Source organism: Acartia tonsa, chromosome 1, assembly GCF_053477335.1.
Source record: "Acartia tonsa isolate MP-2025a chromosome 1, ASM5347733v1, whole genome shotgun sequence".
NCBI lineage: Eukaryota > Metazoa > Arthropoda > Copepoda > Calanoida > Acartiidae > Acartia > Acartia tonsa.
The window spans coordinates 17,707,983-17,718,647 of record NC_137260.1 but is presented as its reverse complement, the minus strand read 5'-3'; positions in this window follow the sequence as shown (position 1 = coordinate 17,718,647).

Genomic DNA, 10,665 nt, shown 5'->3' with positions numbered 1-10,665 from the left:
AAATCAGCAATGTTAGGTTAGGTTAGGTTGTAGTTGACTGATTTTCAAAAATCAACTGGAGGTTGTTGATAGTTATGAGAAATGTATATGCACAATAAATAGTTTCAATAAAAAACAGACAAGAAATTGAATTTTTTATGAGCTTATTTCCAAAATACAGCCATTTTCTACTTTCAATGCGGGGTTTCGAACCTTTAACCTTTAGCTAGAGCTTTGACCTTTCAGTATGTTATAACTGCAGGTCAGACAATTATAAAAGTATAAAAACCAAAAATTTTGGTCAATTAGGAGCTGAGCTACGATTTTTTAAACATCAAAATTGTCATTTTGGATTGGTTTTTTGAGGCTCGAGGCCGCCAGAGGCCACCAATCACTTGCCTAAGAAGGAGCAAAAACGACCAGCTCGTCGAGCTGATATCATTAGACACTTAAACTTCATCTGATTTGATTGCATCCATTAAGGTTAAAAACTGAAGTTACCTCTAAATATTCAAAATTGGATTATGTTTTCTTCCCGGTCGTCAAAAGTAGCCTAAAACCTGCTCTAATCAAATTGTTGAAGATTTATTATTTTGGCCCATTTATGGGGGGTCGTCGAAGCGGACTTTAGCCCTCCTGGGCCTCTGAAATCAAAATGTCTTCAAAATTGTAAAAGTGTACCCAGATTATTGGTTTGCTAAACCTAAAATAAGTCCATTTTTTGGCTACTTAATCTCTGGCCTCCTAAGCCGAATTTGGTCAATCTGAAAACACTTTCACTCTAAAAAAATTTCATTTGAGTATTTTTCCAACTGTCGTTGAGCCTCTAGGGGCAGGTTTGATGCCAGAGATTAGGCCTTATTTTTTTGCTAAAAACACGAAAAGACCGAAATTCTTCTAAATGCTGTTCTTAAAATACCCTGATTTATAATTCTTTCTTTAAAAAATAAATAGAATAAGGAAAATCTGTAGGTAAATACGTTTATTATGAAGTTTTTAAAAGTTTACATTGCTTTTTAAAAAATGTAATTCGTTATTTATAAATTACGTAAGTTTAAATAACTTTAGAGAAAACAAGGATGACAACAATTACTAGAAGCAAAGCTCTATCGATCAGACTGTCATTCAAACGAACTTTAACAAATGAAACGATTCCTTTAATCAAACAATTAAATATCAGCTGAATTAGAATTCTGAAAAATTATTTATCATATAGTATTATGGACAATGTGCAACAAATAAAAAATAAAAATATCTATTCCGAAATATACATATTTTTACATAGTGATGCTTTACAGACAGACAGACGAACAGGTCTACCAAATCTAAAGTTAGAAAAGCTCCTCTTTTAAAAGTTTATATTTTATCTTAAAATATATATTTATAAATTACATTAAAAAAGAATCCCAAAAGTATTAAATCTCAAATGAACCATTATTTTTGCATGAATATTTGCAAATTTTTTATATAAAGAAATAACAAATCAAATAACTTTTTGTAAATAAGTCGGATTCAAGTGATTTATATTATTGAAAAAATATGTAAAATGAAATATTTTATTTTCGTAAGTAGCATGGCTTCAAAAAACTATCATCGAGAGAAAAAAAGACCACATAGAAATTTAATCATCTTATTTCTAATAAATCATTTATATATATAAGTACCCAAAATTTTGTGCGAACATCCGAGAGAATGTGTTTGCAAAACTTTGAGCAACAGTATAATTTTCAGACTACTTTGCCTCTAAGAAAGCTTAATTTATTTGAAAATACGAAAAATAATTGAGTATATGCAATGCCATAGGTCCTGTGATGGTTCTAGGCTATTTCAATTTTAGATTTAAGTCTTGGTTTTAAGCTATTTTTGAAGCCCTTTTAGATAAAGAACCATCCTAAAAATGAAAGTATGTCCCGTATTTAATTTATTTTGCAACAAATTTATGTTGTCTGATGTTGTCATCCTTGTTTTGGTAAATTTATGTGCTGTGTTCATTTTTTTAAAATCATTATCCAAAATAATCCTTCTATTAAAGTAACAGTGTGTGTGTGTTTGTCTGTCTGTGTGTATCGAAGGATCTCGCTAACCACCGAACCGAGATGGTTTTCTTTTACAATGTAGATTTTTATAGGTCCTTGTAAGGTTCATAACTATTTTGGGGGAGGGTACCACCACCCTCTGTTACAATACCTATAACCTTTTGATATTCATTCTATGTTAAATCATACACGAAAACTTTTTTCATATTTAAGGAGTTAAGAAACATAGAACAATTTTAGAAGTTAAATATTTAAGTTCAAATAATTCAATTTATTTATTAGTAGCGAAGCTTCTCTTTAATTTACTTTGTCTCTTCATCAGTCTGCCAGTCTGTAACGCTATGGGGGACATGCAATTTTCTCAGCTTCCATTGAAGATAGACAGCGAAGATTCTATATCAGTGAGCATTAAGTGTAAATTCATCTTTTACTGTTAAAGAAAACAAGGATGACAACATCCATAAAAAGAAAGCTCTAAAAAACCAAAGACCATAGAACATTAACACATGTAGAGAGTCAAAACTTTGGGTACTTATATTTAAATTGATAAGTATACTGACTTCTTAAATTTTAAAATGTCCCAACCTTTTAACCAATAATTTTAATCTAAAGAATGAATAAATTTGATAATCATCATTGAAGACGCATAAAAATTTATCTTATATCGTCTTATCCCTTAGAAATCCTGCATAAAATAGATGTTTTAAAATGCTAGAATTAAATAATTCATTGTCTGAGATTTTCACATACTCTAATATTCTGTTTTATTCCAGATGGTTAATATAGCGTTACCCCCCCCCATCCCCTCCAAACAATAGAGGAACATATTGAAATATATCTGAAAACTATATTAGCAACCTAAAAGGATGTCATTTTGTCTGCATGTATGTCCGTAAAATCTCGTAATCAGCTAGATCGATCGTCTTATCCCTTTAGATCCCTGTTAAAAAAAGACTTTTATTTTATAGTTTCTAGCGGATACGGCCCTAAAGGCCTCAAGGAGCACATGAGGGAGGGGAGGTTTGAAAATCAAAATTTAATAGTTAAACATTAGACAGATTAAAAGAGAAAATTTTATATTAAAAGCATATACAACAGAAATACATACAGAAAAATAGACAAATATCATTTCATACTAAAAATAATAACTGACTGTCCAATCGACAGACAGACGTACATCAAACCAACAAAATATAGAGTAGCGTCGCTAAAAGAAATAGACAGATACTATAAAGGCTACAAGCCTTCCCCTACATTAAAAAAGATTAATGACTGTCCAATAGACAAACAGATGTATGTACAACAAACAAACTAAATTATTAAATATAGAGTAGCTTCGCTGAAAGAAATATACATATACAATAAAGCTAAAGACCTCCCCTGAAAGCCATAAAATATTAATGACCGACCAACAAACGGACAGATGTACAACAAACAAACTAAATATAGAGTTGCTTCACTGAAATAGATAGATATGATAAGCCTCAAGAACTCCCATACCAGCCAAAAAAGCATTACTGAACGACCAACAGACAAACAGATGAATGTACAACAATGAAACTAAATATAGAGTAGCTTCGCTTAAAGAAATAGATAGATGCTACAAAAATGCTAAAGAGCTCTGAAAGCCTGGAAACTCTGACTAAGTCGTATTTTCACAGTAGCTTTTAAAAGGTTATCTTAGGTTAGATTGGGTAAGGTAAATTTTAATGATTGCACCGCAAGATTAAATCCCCCGCAGAGGCTAGAAAAAGAAGAATATATACTGTGAAACTACGACGAATCCCGCTAGTTTCCTTGATCCAAAACGATTTTGTGCTTCGCTACTCATGAATGTTGTCATCCTTGTTATATTTCTATTTATAAATTATTTATTATTTGTGAGTAATGACAGCTGTAAGACCCCCATAAAGATATTTAGTAAATATTTTTATGCAAGAAAAAATAGCAAGTTCATTTCTTGTAGTTTTTAGGTTAAGATATGAATGTACAAATAAGCCTCCCGCATGGGTTAGGAATATAAAAAACCTATAAGATGGTCTGAAATAGGTTAGGTTGGTTAAGTGTCCACTCCGACGTTTGGAACTCCTACGTTTGTCCTAGGACCTAATTTAGAACTGAATTGGTTAAGTGGCTGGCAAGATCTTGACATACAAAAACCTTGGGTACTTCAGATTAATTTTAGGTGCTTTAATACAAAATGCATGTAAAAGCTGATAACCTCCACTCTCTTATTTGTAAAATGAATTGAAATAAGGAGGATCTTTGTGGGACCTTAACCCTGTGGGGCAACTAAGTACCAAAATGACTCAGCTTAGGCTAATTAAAAGTAATAAACAAACGCATAAAACTACTACATCCCAATACTAATATTAATCATTAATAAAGGGGGGTGGAGATATGAGATAAGTATCCAAATTAAAAAGAAATAATATTAGTCTACAGGAAGGGTAATTTTTATATCATTGTTGGGGGTTGTATATCAATTTATTGTCCATTGTCTTACACCCTTAAGATCCATGGTTTTAAATATTACCTAATTAAATTCTATTGCATTGTGGGCAGAAAGACAATGTAAAAACACAAATTCTACGAATTAAAGAATCCGCCAATTATTTAGATGTTAAAAATATTCCGTTCCTTGTTATATGAAGTACTATGATTATGTTTATCTATCTATTATACTTATGTTATATCTTATTATTTTATGACTGTTGTATATTGTTTCTCGTAGAAATAAATATTTAAATGTCAAAAATAGCCGTTAGTAAACAAATATGTCGCAGGGTTCTTCTAGATAGATAGATAGATAGAGAGAGAGATAAATTGCAGGGTTTTCCTTGGAAACAACAATTCTTTAAACAGTCATTTAAGTTTTTGGCTGACTGACTGTTAATACTTATTTTAGGTGTAAATGTACTTTATAAAGAAGTTTTACAACAAATCTACCTACAATTTTGCTTTGACTTTTATAAATTATATTCTTATTATTCAGTTCTGACACTATACAAGTGTTAATGTCCGTTTGTCCTGTTGTTTCAGAGCTTCGCTTTTATGGGTGTTGTCATCCTTCTTTAATTTTGGAGGGGGCGGGGTATTTTTTCGTTTAACTTTGGTTTAATTTATACAGCTTTATTACTAAATTAGTTGGTTTCATTAAGCTCGTTTGTCATTTATTGGCTTTACTTTTAAGGATTTTGTCATCCTTGTTTAAAAGATAGAAACAGGAGTAAAAATTTGGTGACAAGATATTTAAGTTTAACAAATAACATAAATAAATAGATAACAAGAACAATCATATTTTAATACACGTATATATATAATAATCAAGACAGACATAGATAAATAAGACTGATTGACACAAACAATTATATAGTAGCTTCGCTACGAAAAATACAAAGAAAAAAAAGCAAATCATATGAGAATCTGTAAAAATTTAACAGTTTAAAAACATTCATAAAATTCCATTATCTTGTAAAAATCTGTTTAAAAAGATTTATCTTAATTTCAATAACAAGAACAATTTCTAGAATACAAGCGGAGCTATTTTAGTAAATATACAAATAAAAGATGAATTGAAATTTCTTCATAATAGTGGCAAATTTTATTATCATTACTTTTAAAACAATTTTTTAATTATTAAACTTTAAAAATTATAATAAAGTAGAAGCAATGGATTATTGCATATATTGCTTCGTAAAGCAGAGCGCATTCTGCCACTGAAGTAAATGTCTCATGACTTTTCAGAAGCTTCAATAAAAAGGAGATTCATATCAGTTGTGATCTTTGGGTGCAAACAAACACACAGACATATCATTAGAGACAAGTTTGAATAAGAATATTAATTATTTTCGAGTAAGCAAATTAAAGCGAAGCTACCAAAAATCCACCTCATTTGCCAAGTGTATTTCCGTTAAAATTAAACATTATCCCAGATATTTGAAAGATTTATTAAAGATTTCAACTTGGGAATTGACATTTATTCTTTAAGATAAGAAGCAGGAAACAGAAAAAATTTGTATTTTTTTAGTTTTTAAAACATTTGCTGTTTATTAACAGCCTCATTCTGTTCATTGTCATAGGAATCGTTTTATACATTAAATCAATTTTGCATATGAATGTATTATATCAATTTTGATAAAAAGAGACCTTTTCACAATTATAGAGTTGCTTTATAGTTTAAGATTATAGCTTGTTTTAACACTATTGATGAAAGAAGGATTTTATAAACCTTAATATCCGTTCAGTTCTTTTCGCTGCGTGTGGACACAGCCTAATTGTAGAAACCTTCACATATGATAAAAAAATATTTTACTGTTTTTAGAATATATATCCTTGATTTTTGAAATTTGACATTTTTTGGGGGGAAAAAAGGACTAATGCAAGAACTTTTTTCTTTTTGCTAGGGCCCATGCCAGGTATTTATATTGAAATTTTCGGTATTCTCTGATTTAAGTATTTATTAATTTTAGTAGTGCAGCTACTCTATTATCTACTAACAGCTACGCCCCTAGATGCATAGAAGGGTACTTGTTTAAAACAGCATTATATATATAATGTCACAATGATGGCCACTTTAATAAATGCCAAAAATTAATGCGTTTAGTTCTAGTTTTAGATCTTAAACCATTAGTAAAAAAAGTTTCGTGCTTTTATGGATTTTTAGGCCTTGTTTAATGCATTTTAAAATTACTTTTTTTACCTTAACCTTTCAAGGAATGTACATTTACCATAAACAAGGATGACAACATCCATAAAAGCGAAGCTCTGAAACGGTAAAACCAACGAACATTAATACTTCAAGAGTATCAGAACGGAATATCGGATAATTTTCTCACATAATGTACTATTAAAAATAAAAAATCAACATGTTTAAAATAGACGTACGGACATTCTGGTAACGGTTATAGAGTTGCTACGCTTTCTAAATCGTACCTAACTACTACAGAAATCACCATTTAAAGTTTGGAATCGATAGGACAATTCTAACCTATTTAAATTAATGAAAAGAGCTATCTATCTGTGACGTACGGACGGACGGACCAACCCTAATTATAGAAAAGCTTCGCTTTTTAAAAATACTCTTTATATAAAAAAATTGTTCAGCAATCCTATAATACAAAATAGTAAGGTGTTTTTGTCTGAAGCTTAAGATCTCGATACTGTTGGGTTAATTTGATTGTACTTTTTCGGGAAGTTTTATTTATATCTTTGTGAGGCTTTTAAAAAGGCTTAATGGGATAACAAAAAGGTGGAATTTCGTGATTTTTTTAATTCTAAAAATATAAAAGCTTAAAAGCAAATTCATAGTGTAAAATCTTCAGCCACTTTTAAGCCAATACACTATGAATCCAAGACTCTTATCTTTACAACCCTGGTGTCATATTTCATTTACACTATGAATTCCAAAAAATTGGCTTAAAACTTGAATTTTAAGCCGGCTTAGGAATTCATAGAATATACAATGCAAATAACAAATCCAATGATAGGCCAGTATACATTGTAATTGACCTTTGGTAAAATAAATACTTGCATATCATTGGTAATTTGTTGTATTACGTAATTTTTTATTAGGCACTATAAGCTACATCGTTGTTTCTGAAATTATTTATTTTAAAGCTTGCTAATGCCTGTGGACTGGAAGGGATAATTATAGACATAATAGGATTTTAATATCAGTGGCCCTAGCTTTCTATTCTCTTTGGGCCATATCTCTAAAGGTATTCATACAGATAGACATTCTGTTACTTTATTGTTAATAATTAATAGATGCACATCGTAAAACATTTCTTTGCAATTGAATATTTGGGTAAATATAATCAAATCATCCTAATTCTAAATTCACTAAACCTAGATATCAATATTGTATATCTGCACAGAGACAGCATAGACATTCATCTAATTCTTTTATTTAACTTTTCAAAAACTTTAAATTAGACAATACCTCAAAGTTAGGAAGTTTGAGTCACGGTTCGTCCAGCCGCGTTTTGTCCATCGCGAATTGCGGGTGCGAAAATATTAGAAATTAAATTTAACAAGCTGGAGGGGGAAAAATTTGGCTTGGATGGTAGCGCACTCCCTTATGCATTCCCTTACAAATATACTTTATTAAATCTTAGTAGCGAAGCTACTCTTTAAGTGTTTGCATCTCACCTTTTCACTGTTATGTTTCTAGATCCTTGGAAGGGATATCCCTTTATCCTTGGTGTAAAGCATTACTTCTTAAAACCTGAATCTACCCTCTTATAATAGAAACACAAAAGTAAAAATAGAAAATTAGATCTGGCAAAAATATCATAAGATAACTACTTTTATATGTTTGAAATGAGAAGAAATCAACATTGAATTGAACTTTTTTTTGCAAATATAACAAAAAAGATAATGTGTACTCAAATTAATAAAGTTTCAAATTTAATGAAAACTTTAATTGAATCTTGACGTTTTGAAGAAAAGCTATTCTATAAATAAACTTTAGATACTTTTCCCTTTTTTATAGATTTTTAGGCGGTTTCCTTCAAACAGCCTACACGAGCACAGAATCCCTTCTGGTTTCATATTTGATCATAGAGATTCTGTGCTTATAACTTAGTGCCTTAATATACTTATTATTTTTTTTAAATACATGAAATAATAACAGTAAAAAAATTGGTGTCAAAAAAGATCAAAATCAACTTGTTTGTGGTAATGATTATGGTGATTATACTAAATTCATTATAAAAAGTATAATATAGAATGGACGATTCTGACATACCTGATCAGATTAAAGGTGTTAAACATAAGTATCTAAAATGGTTGATTTTAATAAATTTTAGATTGAAATTTCAAAAATCCGTCATTTAACTAGGAAATATTCTTGAATTGGCTTAGTAAAATAGCTTTTTGTTACTTTATTTTCGAAGATATACGTTTATAATGTATAAAAGTCATATGTACACATAAATTTAGAAAAATAAAAAGCTTAATCAGCAAAATTGGCTTTACCTTTTTAACCCCTCTCTTTTTTACATTAGCCCCGCTTTCATTTTTATACAGGGGTATTCATAATTTACACGAGAAAATAAAAAGTAAAAAACAAGGACTATGACATCTGTACAAGCGAAGGTCTTGAGTTTATATAAATAAAAATTAAATGCCTTTTTTTCGTTTCAAGTTATTTAAGTTGAATTTATTTATTTTAATTGATTTCATTTTGTAAATTATTTTAATAAGATGATAATATTCAAAACCTTAATAATCATAATCAACCAATCATAAATCACACAGAATCAGATATAAATATTTCATAAAACTTCTACCTATGCAACAAAATTACCCCTGTTGTTCGACGCTATGATAAATGCGAGTGTGAAAAGAGAAGAACAGTCTGGAAATATCTTTCATTTTAATCACAAAATATCAAATCTATTTCTATATCGGACTTTTTAGTGATAAAATTGCATAAACTATTGCGAATGAATATTTTTTTCATAATTGTTATATATACAGTGTGTTTTTTTATGAGAACTTTTTTGAAAGCAATTTTACCCCACTTATAGTTATCAGAATTTAATGATTAATGGCTTATTTTCTTCGTTTTTTAAGGCAATTAATAGAACAACAAAAAAATATTTCAGTTTTCATTTAAAAAGTACAGTAAAGTGTAAAATTCAAAACTTAGGTGTCAACATCTAAAAATGGTTTTAGCGCATTTTTCTTATGCTCAAATAATCAACCTTTTGCAAGAATGGCTGCTAAACACTTCAAAATTGAGATATAGAGCTAAAAATGTATACAGATACTATTAGGCATATCAAAGTTTGAAGGTCATATCTCAACCAGGGAGGGAGTACTGGCCCCCCAAAGTCGACTACAGAAAATCCATTTTTAAAAGAAAAATGCGCTAAAACGATTTTTATATGTTGACACCTAAGTTTTGAAATTTAGATTTTACAGTACTTTTTAAATCTCCTTAAAATTGGCCACGCTTATGATCAAGATTAACTACTTTGAAATGGTGAATTGTTAATTATTATGGTTAACATTCTAAAGAATTTATAAAAATACTAGCGGCTTCGCCTCTAGCCTCTAGAGGCTTTGCCCCAAGAGGTTTAATCAAACCAATTTTTCGTATTTTAGATTTAAAAGAAATTGGGTGGTTAATCGACCTCACTATTTTAATTTTAGTTTTAAAAAGAAAAAAGAAAATTTTTTTTTTTTGGGGGGGGGTATTTTTCATTTTTTGGGGGGGTTGGGGGTGTCCCACCTCCCAAGAAAATAGTTATAAACCTTCCCGGGACCTATGAGAAGTTACCCTGTAAAGGGGAACCCGATCGGTTCAGCGGTTAGCGAGATCCTTCGCTACAAACAAACAAACAGACATCGTTCTACTTTGTATTATAGACTAGCGGCTACGCCCCTAGAAGCCTCTAGGGTACTGGTAGGAGGAGGAGTCGACCTCATCCCATTTTAAATTTGCGTTTAAAAAGAGTTAAAAAATATTTTTGGGGGGAGGGGGGTAAAGAAACCATCTCCAAATATAGTTTAAAACCTTCCCAGGACCTATAGGAAGCTTCACAGTAAAGGAGAACAATATTGGTTTAGCAGTTAGCGAGATCCTTCAGGACAGACAAAAAACGCTTACTACTTTATATGATAGGATAAACACCAACCA